Source organism: Pongo abelii, chromosome 12 (genome assembly GCF_028885655.2).
Source record: "Pongo abelii isolate AG06213 chromosome 12, NHGRI_mPonAbe1-v2.0_pri, whole genome shotgun sequence".
NCBI lineage: Eukaryota > Metazoa > Chordata > Mammalia > Primates > Hominidae > Pongo > Pongo abelii.
Genome location: NC_071997.2, coordinates 66,648,212 through 66,665,919, shown reverse-complemented (window position 1 = coordinate 66,665,919; position 17,708 = coordinate 66,648,212).

Here is a 17,708-nt window from a genome sequence, read left to right as displayed (position 1 = left end):
AAAACATTTGTGAAATAACATAATTATAGAGATGGAGTGGTTGCCAAGAATTAGAGATATAGTAGGGTCGGGGGGTGCAGTAGACACGGATATAAAGGGGTAGCACAAGGGAGTCTTGTGGTGATGCAATAATTCTGTATCTTCATTGCGTTGGTGGTTATATAAAGCTACCATGTGATAAAATTGCACAGAGCTACACACACACACACACACAGACACAGACAGACACAGACACATACAATGCAGGTATAACTGGTGAAATCTGAATAAGCTCTATGATTTGTGTTGTGTCAATTTCCTGGTTTTGATATTGCACTGTAGTACAATAGTTCAGCAAGGTGTTAACATTGGAATGGAGGCATGGGGGGCTAGGTGAAGGGTGGCCAAGACCTGCTTGTACATTTCTCTGCAACTTCCTGTGAATCTATAATTATCTCAAAATAAAAAATCATAAAAAAATCTAATAATCCTTGAAGGAGTGACTTCTAAGCCCTAGATGGGAAAGTACTGATTCTTGGGTGGAGGGTAAGGCTGTCATGGTAGGTAGGGGAGATAATATTGAAAAAGGAGAAGGCAGCAGAAGGGTTTCAAAGAAAAATCACATTTCCCATTTATTTGGGGGCCAGGGATTGCCAGGATGTTATACTGAAATAGTTTTGGGGTTGGGGTGGGTGGGAACAGAGCTTTGAAAGGCATAGGGCATGTTTTAAATCTGTATTTAAAAAATTATTTTTTGAACAACTGAAAAATACAGGAGACTAAAATGAAGAAAATTAAAGGCTATTCATATTCTTAGTACCCAGAATGATCCATTGTTAACAGATGGCATCTTCGTTTGTAGTCTTTTGTTTTTTTTCTGTTTGCATTTTAAAGAAAAATCACTCTTGTTTTTTCCAGGGAAGTTATATTTTATGGTGAGAAGCAAGGAAATGGGCTAGAGAGATGGGAGGAAGGAAAGAGATAACAAAAGCCAAAGAGACTTCTTGCATCTTCTTACTTTGTTTCTTCACGTTGATCTTTTCTTTTCTGCCTGAATAAGGGAGGCTGAATTACTTGAAGTGTTGAAGGGCTCCTTAACTGCACTCGGTATTCAAGGGGATGTTTTATGGCACCACGATGATCTGGTTTACTGCTAAGGAGCAGATGCCCATGGCACAAAACTCAGGTAATAACTGAGTTTGGAGGCTCAGGAAAGACAGATAATTTTGAATGAATGTAGTATTTAGAAATGATTAACCACCAGAAAGTCGGGAAATCGTTCATTGTGAGTATAGTCTGGGAGGTTAATTTTTCTCTGTTTTCTTCCTGGCTATTTAGATATTTTCCACTTCAGTAATTACTTTTTAATTCCAGTTAAGTGAATTTGGAATTCCAAACATTCCTGGAAATATAAACTTTTAGTATCTGAAAATCAAGTAAGAGTGAGTGTTGTACATTCTTTGTGCAACATACATTCCATCTGCGGCTGGGACATCTCTCTGTCTGGAACAAAAGTTGTAAGACGAAAGTTTGATCTCTAACCTTTTCATCCTGGTCCTTTTGGAAGCAGAATTGCTATCTATCCTTAAGATACTGTAATTTATAAAGGAAAGAGGTTTAATTGATTCACAGTTCCACATGACTGGGGAGGCCTCACAATCATGGTGGAAGGTGAGCAAGGAGCAAAGTCACGTCTTACATGGCTGCAGGTAAGAGAGCATGTGCAGGGGAACTCCCCTTTATAAAACCATCAGATTTCATGAGACTTATTCACTATCACAAGACCAGCATGGGAAAGACCCATCCCCATGATTCAATTACCTCCCACTGGGTCCCTCCCACTACACCTGGGAGTAATGAGAACTACAATTCAAGATGAGATTTGGGTGTGGACACAGCCAAACCATATCAGATACCAAAAAGTGATCTTGGAAAAAATGATGGAATTCTGGAAAATAAAATGTGTCTTAATGAGGAATGTTAGGGAGAACTGTGCATATACAGGGAATTTGAAAGACCAAAGGCACAAGGTTGCTGATGTGAGCTTGACCTGGAGGGTCAGACAGAGTTCTTTCTTGAAGGGAGAAGTGAATTCTTTCTTGAAAACGCACATTTCCGGGTCTGTCACTGACTCTTTGTCCACAGAACAAAGGTCACCTGTTAATGCCCCAGGCATGATGCTAGTTTCAGAAGGTGCTCACTCTATGGGAAGAGAGAGAGAGTAGAATAGACACATTGGATTTGGGAGGTATACCTGTGGTTGTTGGGATGGGGGTATTTTTGAGTGCATCGTGATAAATCTGAGTTCCTTCAGATGAATGTCAGAGACTTTGGGGAAAGAGAGCATAATGAATGGAGAGCAAATTAGAAATTACAGTACTAGGTGAAACTTGAGTCTTGAGAAAAAGCCAGGCTGTAAAAGACCAGGGGAAGAGTGTTCTAGGAAGAGGAAACAGTGTGTACAAAGCTCTTGAGGCAGAAATGAACTTTGTGTGTTCAAGGAACAGAAAGAATGTCAGTGTGCTGGAGAACAGTGAGCAAGGGGGATAACAACATACAATTAATTCAAAGACTGTAGTTGTTCATACTGTCTACTCTACGACCTACCAATTTTACTCTTAGGTATTTATCTAAGAGAGATGAGTGAATATGCCCATGAAAAGACCTGTACAAAAATGTTCACATCATTTTATTTATAATACCCCCAAGCTGGAAACTACCCAAATGTCCATTAACAATGGAATGAAAAAAATTAATGTGGTACATTCATACGATGGATACTATCTAGTACTGAAAAAGACTGAACTCATGCTATATGCAGTGATATGGATGAATCCCACAGGTATAATACTAAGAAAGAAGAGTCAGACATAAAAGACTACATACTGTGTAATTTCATTTATACGAAGTCCAAGGACAGGTAAAGTACTCTATAGTGATAGAAAGAATCATGGTATCTGTGGGGAGGTATTATCTGAGAAAGGACACCAGAGAGCCTTTTGGCATACAAAAAGTGTTTTATATCTTGATCTGGGTGGTGGTTATATAAGTGTATACATATAGATAAAAATTCAGCACGCTGAATACTTAAGACTTGTGCATTTTAAAAATGTATGTTATTCTTCAATTAAAAAAAGTAGAAAACATTTAAGTCATTGGTTAGGCAGACACCAGACTGTGTAGGACCTTGTAAGCCATGGCAAGAATTTGGGATTTCACTCTAAGTACAATGGGAATTCATTGGACGGTTTCAGCAGCGTAGGAACATGGCTGGATTGCGTTTTTAAAAGATACTCTGCTGCCATGTCCGGAGTGATAGCATGAAGAAAAGTTAGAGACCTTTGTGAAGTTCAGGCAAGAGAGGATGACATTGTGAACTAGCATCTCAGCACTAGAAATGGAAAGGAGTAGACAGATTTGAGATTTGATTTAAAGGTAGAGCTGACAGACCCACTGCTGGATTGTGGGTAGACAGAGGTGCTGAGTCCAATGTGACATGATGCTGGCAGCAATGGAAGGAGTCTGCTGGTGAGGAGCACAGACTGTTGCTTGGCTCCCAGCATCTGCTGTCCTGGGAAGCACATGGCATCTCTGGTAATGAGGACTGTACAGCATTTCTCTGACTTCCTTACAGCTAGGTACGAGCATGTGACTAAATTCTTGTTTGATCATGCCTTTAAAGGATAAGGGCATGGCTGTCCCTTCCTGGTGGCTGGAATGCTGCTCCATGGTAATGAGCCATCTGCAACAGGTGGACAAGGACGACACCTTAGGGATGATGATGCAGCAACATAGAAGGAGTCTGTACCCTTGACTTTACAGAGCTGAGCTCCCAAACAAGCTCAGACTTTTATGTGAGCAAGAAACAAATCTTGGCTAAGCCACTACAATTTTGGGTTTCTTTTGCATGCAGCCAAACCGACGGCAGATCAGGCATTCTCCCCAGGCCTGTAAGACATTGAAGTCTTTCAGCAGTTGGATAGGTGAGTCAGAGCCCAGGAAAGGGGGTGGAGATGGAAATCTGAGAATCATTAGCATGTGGTACCTAAAGTTCACCTACTTATCTACCTGCTTCTACAAACTTGACTTATTGCCTAGCGTTAGCTATTGGTGCCAGCATTTGTATCAAACTCATTGCTCTCAGGTCTCAGGCCCTTGAGGTCCACTGTAAAAACAGCTTGTGAAGAGTTTCTAGGTCCCCATGTTCCTCTCTCCTGTACTGAATGCCCTGTGCTCTACTGCCAGCTGGTCACACTCATGTTGGCTCTTAACTATGAACAGCTTCGAGTTGTTGTGAAATTGTTCCAAGTACCTATGCCTGTCTCCACCTAGTACAGAACTAGTCCCAAGAGGCAGGGAGGCATTTTTTGCTTTATTGTGTTCCTTCTGCAGACACCACACTATGCCTGTAGGCACAGCTCAAGAAACATCCCTAATTACGAAACAGATCTTAAAAAGTGCTTGCAGATAGATGAAAATATTTTCAAGGAATCTAGGCTAGGGAGCATCAAAATGATTTCTCTGCTTAATCTACCAACGCTAACCTCAGGAGACGTTAGTGGAAGCGTATTTGCTAGAGTGCAATTAGAGTAAGAGCTATTAAGGGCATAGATGAATACGGTAATGGGGTTATGGATTGGCGTGTGTGCAGGCCTGCACATGGGTGTGCACATGGGTGTGCTGGGAAAGAAGGGCAAAACATTAAAATATGTGGTATGAATGTCAGTTGCCTTCAGAGAGACAAATGCAACCCACCCATTTCTCCTCATGGGGGACACTCACTGATGGGGAGCAAGGATGCATTTAGTTAGGAATCCAAGTGTATGGCATAATTTCATCTTGGAGAAGCTGATTGGGTTGGGGTATCTGTACAACCAATTAACAGCTCGCCTAGCATCCAGCACCCAAGAAAACCACCTCGGAGGGAAGGAAGTCACTAGACAAACATGTGCTCTCAAAATATTTCCGGTTGTAAGTCCAGTTGAAAACATTTCATCTTATTGGTTCTATTGCCCCTGGATTTCAGCTTGTCTCTTTTCATGTGCCAGGCCCTTTGCTCAGACTCAACAACCCTCGAAATTCTAAGAGAGAGAGAAATAGCTACAAAACATTGGATTCTAGCCTGAACTTCCGAATAGAGAACAGAGGGAATAAATTTCAGAACCAGTATATCTCTCTGAGATAGAGACACTTGATTTTCTCCCAGATATTTATGTTTTTTATACTTTCTATGTTTTCTTTCTTTCTTTTTCCTTCCCCCTTCCTTCCTTCCTTCCTTCCTTCTTTCCCTTCACCTTTTTCCCCTTTCTCCCTTCCCTTCCCTTCCCTTCCCTTCCCTCCCCTCCCCTCCCCTCCCCTCCCCTCCTCTCCCCCTCCCCTCCCCTCCCCTCCCCCTCCCCCTCCCCCTTTTCTTTTTCTTTTTCTTTTCCTTTCCTTTCCTTTCTTTTCTTTTCTTTTCTCTTCTTTTCTTTTCTTTTCTTTTCTTTTCTTTCCTTTCCTTTCCTTTTCTTTTCTTCTTTTTCAGAGCCTCACCCTGTCACCCAGGCTGGAGTGCAATGGTGGAGTCTCAGCTCACTGCAACCTCTGCTTCCCGGGTTCAAGCTATTCTTGTGTCTCAGCCTCCTGAGTAGCTGGGATTACAGGTGTGCACCACCATGCCTGGCTAATTTTTGTATTTTTAGTAGAGACGGGGTTTCGCCATATTGACCAGGCTGGTCTGAAACTCCTAACCTCATGTGATCCGCCTTCCTTGACTTTCTATGTTTTCTTGAATAATAGCTTGGCCTCTCTTAACAGGCAAGGAACCAATGTTTTCGTATAATAGAGCAAACAGGGAATCTGGGGCAATAATGTGGGAGGAAGAGCTGATGGAACAAGCATGGAGGCTGCGTCCCCATTCTGCATTGTCACAGTTGGCAGTGTGACTTGAGTCACTATAACAATAGTGACGATGCTATTTTTCTAGAGCTTCCATAATAAAATTCTAGATGGCTTAAACAGCAGAAATTTATTTTCTCACAGTTCTGGAGGCTGCAAGTTCAAGATCAAGGTGTTGGCAGATTTGGTTTCTCCTGAAGCATTTCTCCTTGGCTCGTCTTTTTGCTGTGTCCTCACATGGCCTTTTCTCTGTGCACCAGCTTCCCTGGTGTCTCCTCCTCTTCTTGCAAGGACACCAGTCATTTTGGATTGGGGCTCTATCCTTATGACTTCACTTAACCTCAATTACCTCTTTAAAGGCCCTATCTCTAAATACAGTCACATTCTGAGGTATACTCGGGGTTAGGACTTTAACATATGAATTTTGGGGGACACAATTCAGTCCATAATGGTGACAGTAATAATAATAATATAATATTAATAGAAGGCTGCTGGAAATTCCAAGACATAAAAATGATAACTAATAATAACTAATAACTAGTAATAATAATATAATGACAGAAGCCTTCATTTATTGAGTTCTTACTTAGCTCAGACACTATTATAATTGCTGTCTATGAATTTTCTCACTTAATTCTGAAAGCAACCTATGAAATAGTTACTATTATTATCTTTCACAGGAGCACAAAAGCTGTCTGAAGAAACACATCCAGTGAATTATAGGGTTGGGATTTTGACTCCAGAGTCTCAGGTCTTATCTCCTAAGCTGTACTAACTCCAAACATCTGGGGGCTTCATGTTATCTGTGTGTACAATGGAATAGATATTGCTTAGAATCTTTTTCAGTTCTAACATTCAAGGCTTTATTTGACTACATTTTTCTTGTTTATTGAACATGCTACTTTGAAGGAAGGCCCGGTTTTAGGTGTTTTGGAAGATGATGAAGCAGGACTGGTTTTGTTCTAAATTTTCAAGGACTCGCCCTTTGCTTGGCCTCTTGCATTATTGCTTATGATCAGATCACCTGCTTGGATCCTGGTCTGTGTTTGGGCGTGACATTCCCCTTGCCTGAGTTTTGTTTTGTTTCCTTGTCTCACCATATACAATGTTTTCTAAGGGATTCGAGTTCTGTGTTGCTTTCAGCAGAGTTTCCAGGAACAGGGGACCTGTCCTTGCACCCAAGTCCCTAGTCCTAGTTCCAGGGTCTCTGTTGCCACCTGTCTGCCTGTGCCTCTACCATTCACTTGCCTTAGGCCCCAGAACCCCACTTTCTCAGATGGGGTACTAGTTGGTGACCTGCTTTTCTCTAGGAAGCCTATGCAATGCCTGACCCCCATTTCTCCTGGCCTGAGCCCTTCTTGGCAGCTGTATTGCCCCTTCCTGAGGCTTGTAAGAAATGAGAAAGAGAAACTTGGTAAGATGGGGACCAAATACTTAGCTTTAAACCCACAATACCCTGGGTCATGAAAGTAATGGTATTGTAATCTAACTTTCAGCTTGTTGCAGGATTACATTTCAGGAGGTGTCCCAGTTGCCTGCCAGTTACCATTTTTGTCTTGGGATTTCTAGCAGCCTTCAAGCACATGCTGGCATTTCAGATTCACTTGGTGCAATTAAAGAAATTGCATGACTGCTAGTTTCTCCTCTTTTTTTTCTCCCCTCAGATAAATTGTAGAATTCAACTTGATTAAAACATTTATTAAGTGAGATTTAATAGATTCCAGTAATGCTCTGTGTGTGTGTGTGTGTGTGCCCTCATTATCCATTTCTTCCACGTGTGCCAAGAATGGCCATGTGCATAGAGAATTGTTCATGGAACTCGCTTTATTCTGCAATTTACCAGCAATGTCAAATTACGGGGTTTAATGGATTCCTGCACAAAAATTCCTAGTGTGGTTGTATTAGCAGCAAGTTTCATTAAAAAGGGCTATTTTTCTCTACCGGGATTTCAGTAAAGAGACAATGTTTATTTTTTCAGTGGAAAATTGATTGTAACTAAGAGGATACTTGGCTTGAAAGTGGGGAATTATCATATCATATGATTAAATGAAAGCTTACCTTGTTATAAGGTAACTAGACATATCCCAGTAGAATTGAGACAATGTTTGATTAAGCCAGATTTTCCTACTTTATATTCAAGGAACAAATTAAAGAATAATTGAGATCCTTTTCAGATCTTTTATAAGCTGCATATATAAAGCTTCAGCTCCAGGTGGCAAAGCAATTAGCTGATGAATAAAATCAACCCCACTGTCATTTGTCAGATGTTTAAATTCTATAAACCAGATAAATTAATGTGTTCCTTAAGCCAAATAAACGGTCATGCTCTCCATGTTACCACTCAATTCCCTTGGGGAAAGGTTGGATGCATGCTCATGGAGAGGCTAGAATCTACTTAATCAGAAAGGTTGAAATTAAGTTGCCCATTTGATTTTCTGAAATAATGTCCATCTGGCACAAAATGTATTTTCCAGGCAAAGTTGTTAGACATGGTGGTTTGGTTTGTTTAGTAAACTAAGGATAAAGCTGGACTCAGTGCTGCATGCCGCTGGCTTCGTTAAAGATCTTTTCATTTCCTTATATTTGGCATTGAAGTTATTTATAAGCAACTGAAAGTGCTCTGGTTTCATTTATTCCTTGCTCCTGCATATTAATACAGAGAATTAGAATTTCTGTTGCCTTTCTGCTTCCAGATTTGTTTCTCTGAGGTGAGTTTCCTGGACAAGTACAACATACTGCCATTGCATGTTGACATGAGCTTTTCTGATGTTGACATCTAGATAAGGTAGACTTAAGTCTCAGAGGACATTATTTAATTAGCTGGTGACTAATTTTTGTTGGCTAGTTTTGCCCTGCTATTTTCATTATAAGCATTGCTTTTAGGGGCTGTTGACTGGGCTTTTACTCCTAGCCACCTGCTTTGGTTTGCGTGGCTTTGATATTTTGGTCACTGTGAATGGTCCTTTAGAGTCTTTCTACTCAAAGTGTGGTCCTGTGACAAGCAGCATTAGAATCACCTGGGAGCTTATTGGAAATGCAGAATCTCTGCTCCACTCTGACCTATTTAATGATTGCATGCATTTTGTCAGTGATATGGTTTGGCTCTGCCCCACCCAAATCTCACTTTAAACTGTAATTCCCATAATCCCTATGGGTCAAGAGCCAGACCAGGTGGAGGTAATTGAATCATGGGGGTGGTTTCCTCCATGCTGTTCTTGCGATAATGAGTGAGTCTCATGAGATCTGATGGTTTTATAAGCGTCTGGCATTTCCCCTACTTGCACTCATTCTCTCTCCTGCCGCCCTGGGAAGAGGTGCTTTCTGCCATGATTGTAAGTTTCCTGAGGCCTCCCCAGCCATGTGGAACTGTGAGTCAATTAAACCTCTTTTCTTTATAAATTACCCAGTCTCAGGCATTTCTTAATAGCAGCATGAGAACAGACTAATGCAGTCGCATTCATATAATAATCAAGTTTGAGAAGCACTGTGTTAGACTTTGACTGTGGCTAAGGTTGGAGTTACGAAGTAAAAGCATGTAGCCAGTGGGAATATCCAGTTTGTAGATTTTCTAAACCTCAAGGCGTCTTTTCTTTTTCATATTTTATTCCCGTTAGCCACTAGCACTTTAAAAAAGGATAACGAAAAAGAAGAGCTAGAACTCATTCATTATAATATTGATTATTGGAGCACAGCATTCTTTAGGAACTGTAACAAAAATTGGCAATTATTTATAGAAATTGAATTTAGATCTTGAAGTCATTATCAAGATGACTCTAGATGAATTTTCGTGTTGAACTGACAGCTTGCTATCTATTAAGTGCAAAATATTGGTCCCCTTGTAGCATAGTAGAGAGACAACTGGACTCAAGCACCAACTCATCATCTGATTATGGGCAAGCAGTTTCACTTTGAGCTTGATTCCTGTGTTTGTAAAATGAGGAATTTGGAAACAGATGATTCTAGGGTCTCCTCAAGATCTGAATGTTTATAATTTGATGTGACTATGCGGAAGTCTGAGCAAGACATTCTGAATACACCGACTAAGAACTATTCCAGTGTCTGGAAACCAACCTCACACATAGGTTCTCCTGATGCTGTTTGACTAGTATCATCCCTAGTATTCATTTTACAGCAGTTTGGAAATTAGCTCATCACATGAGTTCCCGGGGATCAAGAGGCTGATCTTTGGGTGTGATGCAGGCATGTGCGTGAATGCACATTTGTTGCCTATAGTCTAAGTTTTTATTCATGCTACACAGGGACTGGAGAGAATGAAGCAGCAGCATAAATAGTTTTTAATGTAAGGAAGAATATGAAACTCATGAATAGCAGAATGAAGCAAAACTCAACACAATCTTTGCTATAAATGAATATTTGAAATTTTTCCAACCCCTGGTGTGTTGTATGCTGTTATTGTTTTTTTTTTTTTTTTAAAACCACAATCTGTCTTTGATTTATTTCTTTTTCTTCCTCAGTGTGTTTTATTCTGGTTTTCATTCGAAGGTTCACTCTGGGTTGTATGTGTGTACTGAAAATGTTAACGTGATTATTTTTTGATGCAAATAGGCATGGTTTCAAGATTTAAAGAAGTGCTACTGAGAGAAGTCAGGCAGTTAAAGAAAAGCCTTTTCTGTTCTCTTATATTTGGAAAGCAATCCTGTTCAAGGGCTGTGTGGGGAAGAGATGGCCTGGGAAGCTCCTTCTTATTGGGCAAATAAATGATTTGCTCACTAATTCCTTCAAAGTTTCCTTTCCTGTTTTCTTCTTTCTTAACACAAAACTGGATTTATTACCTACAATAGGTTCAAAACTAGAGATACAGAGAGGAAAAAAGATATCATCCCAGCCCTTAAAGGCTCAGATCTAGCCAAGGAATGTGTAGTCTATAATTTCTGTCTCTACTGATAGCTCTCACTCCAAATGTTATTGTAATGTGAGCATATAAGAAAAGTCAGAATGGTTATTTGAGAGCAATTTCATTTTCTGGTTACACAGTGTTTACTCAAATTCTTGTAGGGATGTGTGTGTGCAGGAGCATGTGTGTTGAGGGCTTTGAGTAACAGCTTAAGTGATATTAATAAAGCAGATTTCCCGTCTCCCGAGGAAGGCAAATTCTCAAGGCAAAGTATGACATATTCTGGTAAGGAGTTTATGTCTAAAATTGAATACGTTAAATATCCAGGGATCTTTTAGGGACCTTCCTGGGAATCTTCTGGCTCTTAAAGTCGATCTTTGTAGTTTCTCTGTGTTGTAATTTTGGGGAGGCAAATTTTCTCTTGTCAAATTTTGCAGGCATAAGGCTGTGCTTTGTGGATACAAAAGTGTGCCAATTCTAAGGAAGTAGTTCTCAAGCCTTGGTGGGGAAAAAATCACCCAGGGAACTTGTTCACAATTCAGATGAGCCCCCTGGCTGCTTCTTCACACCCCAAATTCTGACATGGTAGGTATGAGATGGGACCCAGGAACCTGCATTTAGAAAAGCTTCCCTCAAGTGTGTTTGATTTAGGAGGGCTGAAGACACACTTTGAGAACACTGGCATGGAATTTCTTCATTTGAGTCACAGCTAGGCATAAGCCTGTATACGATATACTTTAAAAAGCATTTTAAAGTTCTTTTTTTAAAAAAAATTATTTATTTATTATTATTATACTTTAAGTTCTAGGGTACATGTGCACAAAGCGCAGGTTTGTTACATATGTATACATGTGCCGTGTTGGTGTGCTGCATCCATTAACTCATCATTTACATTAGGTATATCTCCTAATGCTATCCCTCCCCCTGCCCCCACCCCACGACAGGCCCTGGTGTGTGACGTTCCCCTTCTTGTGTCCAAGTGTTCTCATTGTTCAATTCCCACCTATGAGTGAGAATAAAAGCATTTTAAAATTCTTGATTGAAAGAATGTTATGCAAATTTATTCATTTCACGATCTGACAAATGAATAGAAGACCCATGAGGCTATCTTACATAATGTTCAAGAATTTAGGCACTGCTGTCATGCATTTTATTTCCCATTCCTGTGCTTGCTGGAAGCATGGCCTTGGGTAAGTCACTTAACCTGTCTAAGCCTCAGTTTCCTCAGCTGTAAAATCAGGATAATAACAACAATCTAATCAGGCTGTTGTGAGGATTAAATGAAATAATTTATATAAAATGCTTAGCGCAGGACCTGGCACAGAGTAAGTGCTCAATAAACTTTGGCTGACACTGCTATTAGTTTGTAACGGGAATAAAAAATTACGGTAAATAAGAGTGTATCCTTTTATTGCACAACTTTCTTCTTAGGTAACTGTGAGCACTTTACAGAGTCCCAAGTTAATCAGCACAGAATCCCCAGGAAACATTCCAGGATTCTGTAGTTACTTTACACTGGCCCCTTTGAACTGCTTATGCCATTTTTGTGTTTAAGTCCGGTTGGTAGTGGCTTTGCTTCATTGGTTAGATGTCTAAGCCTCTTCCAAGCCTCAGCACATAGACTGATTTTACTCAGAAATGAGTCTAAGAAAGTGTATCTTCGTCTTCCCAGGAGTGCACACATTTTCTTTTGATGTGATTGTCATTTACTTGATAAACTGTCATTTACTTGATAATCCTCTCCAACAAGATGGTCTCTTGCTGGAAAGGATTAATGCAATTGACAGTCATGGTTTGGAGACCATGGCTGGCATGGTCTCAGGTCAATAACTGCAGAGAACAGACGATTCTCGGGAGGAAAGGTGGTGCCTCCTCCAGAGACACTTAGCGTTTTGATTTTGTTTAGGTGTCCATATGCTCATATAATTCTCCGGGAAGTGCATCTAGGTTTCACTTCAACCTAAAGCTTGAGATTTGCCTGATTTAACATCGTGTGTTTCCCAGTGCTTTGCAAAATCCTAGCACAGTCTGGGCTTTTGGTTTTCTTATTGATTGAAATGCTAAAGTATTATCAGAATCATAAGAGAAAAACAGACTTATTGTTACTTCTCTCTCACACTAAGCTCTCCTGCAGTGGCCTGCAAACTGCTGCATACTGGAATCACCTGGAGAACTCTGCTCAAGCCCTAAGGTTCTAATTCAATTGGTCAGGGGGTTCACTTTGAGAATGGGACTTTGAAAGGCTCCTCAGGTGATTCTAAAACTCAGCCGAGATTGAGAACTTCTGCTTTGCAGGGTGATTTCACACGCTCTCATCTTTGGATTTTTTATATACATGTTCTCTGATACGTCAAATGCATCCCTCCAACTTCTGCATAATTTGTGAATTTTCACAAATAGAATTTCAGAATAACCCTTGAGTAGTGGTTCTCAACTAGGGGTGATTTTGCCCCTTCAAGGACATTTGGCAGTGTGTGGAGACATTTTTGATTGCCTCAGCCAGGGGTGTGCTACTGGCATCTAGTGGGTAGGGGCCAGGGATGCTGCTAAATATCCTACAACATATAGGATAACCCCTACAACAAGGAAGCATTCTACCGCAAATGTCAATAGCACTGAGGTTGAGAAGCACTGCCTTAGCTTAGCCACTCTCATTTTACAAGTGGGAAAATGTGGTCCAGAGATGATAGCTTGATTTGCTCAAGGATTCATGTGTAATTATCAGCAGAATAAAATTTCAAACAATTGTAACATTATAGTGGAACCCCGCCCTTATTCTCCAATCCTCTCCCTTTTAACCTACTGCCCTAGGGACATAGTTATTCATCTTGTTTCCTTTCCCTCCTCAAATATCCCTAGGCTCTCAACAGTAGTGATTTGTTTTCTGTATTTTAGTATTTCAAATTTCTTGACTAAAAAACAGAAGCCATGTCTACTTAAGCTAAATTGCATAGCCTAATAAGGATCACTTTTCTTTGCTCTAGGATGGCATTGTTGCAACTTGTTGCTAGGCCTGGTTTGTTTTGTGCTGATCAGCACCTCTGATTGGAAGTTATATAAATCTTTGGTTAATTTAAAAAATGGGCAAATGAGGTAAGTGTTACTTCATAAATCTAGTTTGGCGAGCAAAATGTTTCTAATTTAAGGACCCACAAAATTAAATCATAAAGGGGCTTCTTGCTGATGAAAGGAACGTCAGAGTCTCCCCAGGCCTTCTCTAGTGCAGTGTGTGTGTGTGTGTGTGTGTGTCCAAGCCCCAGCTGCATGGACAGGGTTTAGGAAGGTGATGGAGATTTTGAATTAAAGACCTGTGAGTCCACCTTTCTTCATTTACATGTTCACTGAATACCTCTCATCTTAACCCCAGGAAAGTAATTAACTGGTTATTTCTGGAAGGTAGGATTTGGGATCATGCATGGCTAAAATGTATTTTTTTTTTTAACTTCTTTATTCTCTGTGTTTTTTTTTTTCCTGTGAACACATTTTTGTAATAAAATGAAGCCATTTAATCAAATAATATAATTTTATTCTCAACATTTCGTGCACCATAATCTCTTGGGAGCTTAACAAATCGCTTGGGTACCATCTCCAGAGACTGATTGAGTTGGTTTGGGGGTGGGGTGGGGGCATGGGGATGGGTAGCGTTTAGTGACTTCCCAGCTGATTCTTACGTGTGGCTAGAATTAAAAACTCCCGTCTCAGAGAGCAGTTCTCAAACTTGTCTGCATATTGCAATGCCCCGAAGAACTTCAGAACACCTGTGCCTGGGACCACCATCGAGGTTCTGATTTAATTGGTCTGGGGGTGCTGACTGGGTTTTGGGAGTGTTAAGATTTCCCCAGGTGATTCTGAAATTGGAAGGGCTGGGTAGTATCTCTGAAGAGTCTTTTTGGGGAGTTCTTAATGTTGCTGTCTTACTAAGGAGGTGTACCAACCTGTCCCTGCTTTCTGTTAAATGAGAGTTAATAAGGTGGGATTGCTCTAAACCTTAAGCACAACTGATCATAATGCTAGAAACAATAGTCCCTCTTCAGGGTGAAATAACAATGTTACAGGAACACCAATTATAAAGATAGGTTGTGCTTTTAATTGTTGAGAAAATGATGAGCTTGAAGGAGATTTTGCTTATTAAGACTGCTTTACCTTTATAAATGACTGTAAGTAGATTCATCAAGAATTGGGAGCTGCCTTGAGCTACAAACAAGCCTGTGCAATAGGTACTAATAATTGTTTTTAGCCTCCAGTTATTTTTGTCTTTTCTTTTTGCCTTTTTAAAAAGAGGGTGGGAGTGAAGAGGGCTCCCTATACTTCTGTCTTAACAGACTCTTACTATGATGATGTCCAAGTTGAATTCTGAATTTTCTTTGGTTAGACTAGCCCTGTAGCTTTTTAGAATTATTTAAAAGGGCTGCCTTCTTTGTTACAACAAAAAGTCTTCTTGGAGGTGTGAGCGGTTGAGCTCCCCCAGCGTGGTGGGCGCTAGGAAGGGCCTCTGGGGCGAGGTCTGCAGGTGGGCTTCTTAGCAGTGAGGCTGCAGCGAGACAGGACCCTGGGTCTGGAGAGCATTCCAGCTCCAGCCATGTCTGGCTTCCTACTTCTCCACAGAAGCCACTTGGGAGCAGTGTGGCCTTGCCTATGAGGGAGGCTCAGGGAACCTTCCTGGAACTGACCGGCACAGCCGGGGAGCCTGGAGCCCCTGGCTGATGACAAGTGAAATATTTCACAGAATATAAATCTTTCCTCTTGCAAATGCTCCTTTGGTGAGAAATCAGACAGCGGGTAAGAATTGGGCAGAATCCTTGTCCCAGCAAATAAAATGAAAGGATAGAGCCTCCCATCTTTGTTCTGTGATATGATAGTATGAAGTTTGTGGAAAAGAAGATTTCCTGCTTATGATGGGTCCACTGACATAATGGGCTCCTGAATGGGAGACAATGGTGTCTCCCTTTATCTCACTGACAATAGAGGTGCAGGGAGAGGGGGAAGGACAGAGAGAGAGAGAGAGAGAGGCTCCCATCAGCCTGATGTGATGATATTTCACCCTGTGACTGTTTCCAGGTTGTAAGCTCTTCTGACAAAAGTCAAACAGAAGAACAAATGACTAAGGGCTTTTCAGTCTAGTTCTTGTAAGCAACTGTATGGACTTTGCAATGTTATGCTTATTCTGGGTCTTTGAATTAGACCCTTTACCATGCACACTTCTCACATCAAAGAAGACCATATATAAAGTATTATTTTGCAGTATTATTATGACATGTCTGTGACTGTGCGATTAGCATTGTATCCACATTTTTGGCCCTCTTTACTTTTTCAGGCTTTTAAGATTTACTTAGGGAGAGAAGAAAGGATATACAGGGAGCTGGGGGTAAAAGTCAAGGGAGCAGTTGGGAAGAGACGCAGGAAAGGGAGAAGAATGAGATGACTAGAGGATTCTCCTCCAATTTGCCAAGGTCATAGGGAAGCAGGAGTTGAAGTGTAAGCCTTGTAACTTGATTTTTTGGCTAGCTGTGAGCTACCTCTTGGGTAACACCCTTTTCCAGCTATTATCTAATGACAACATTTGCTCATTTCCATTGCAGTCATCAATCCCTTGCTGAGAATAAACTCAACTTTGGGAGGAGAGTAGGAGGAGTTGTCAGATGGGAGAACAAACAGATCCCACTGGAAGCTTCAGCTTCTCCCTAAAAGCAGGAGGAGGTAAGGACCCCTCACTGCCATTTTTACTGTCCTGCATCTGGGGTGGATTTCCAGAGTTTTTGAGATGCACCCAGATCCTGGCAATTCGAGGCTCATGGCCAGCTTGGACCCAGCACACAAGCTTGCCTATCTCCTCTGCTGTCCCTCCCTCTGAAGATTAGAACCAGCCAGTGCCAGGTGTGCCAACTGAGATGTGTCCTTTCTTGGTGCTCTTGGGAGCTTCCCACACCCCAGGCTAGAGGGTACCCTTTTGGTCCTAGGGGTGATATGGTATCTCTCTTGCTTTTGGGATTCTGAGGGGTCCTGACCTCTCTGGGGCAAAATGGAGATTTCTAATCATGTGCTATCTGAATTTAACCTAAAAGTCAGTAAGCCACCACCCCAGCTGTTTCTTCAATGAATCCCTAGGGAGACATGGAAGCAAACAAACTTGGGCTCCATAACTTTGACTAATAAAGGTCAAAAGTCAACTGAAACCAGACTTACAAGAAAGCGCTTCATCATAGGGGTGAGGTTCAGGACTTCCATGACAAACTGTTAGGGGCTCTACAAAAACCATGAAACAAGAGCTTGTCCTGGGAACACAGGTTATACATAAATAACCTATTATATATTATGACACAGAAAGTTCTTCAGGTAAACAGACGGAAGCCAGTAGTGTTGGCACAGTGTCTTTGTCCATCGCTTGGTATGGCAGGATTTATAGCGATTCCATCCTTGAGCATGGAGTGATAACGGAGCCCATGATAAATATGCAAGGCACAGTGCTAAGTGCCTTAGGTATATTTTCCCATTTAATCCTCACAACAACCTTATGAAGTAGGCACTATTACAACTCTATTACGCAGAAAACACTTTGCTCAGAGAGGTTAAGTCATGTGTGCAGGCTCGGCCGGATGGAAGGTAGAGGAGCCTCTAGAGCTCATATTCTTACTGTTCTCCCCTTTAGAGGTTCTTTGCTGCTACTGTGGGGGTGGAGGGGATGTTCCAAGGTGTTGAGCCTCATGGATTTTCCTACTACAGGTTAATGGATGTGAGAATAAAATCCTCCCTTTCATTTAGATTAACTGTGCCAACAAATTAATTATGAGACCATGAGGCTGAGAGACTCCAGCTCTTCAAATGTGCTAGGTGAAATGAACGACTCCTTCTTGACTTCATTGTAGTTGCTTTAAATAGCAATGTTGAATCTTCACGTAGGACTTTCAGTCATGGCTTTGGACCAACTTCCTCTTGAAAGTAAGTTGAGAAATCTACAATTCCTAGGTAGATGAACAAACAAAATATCCCCTGTACTCTG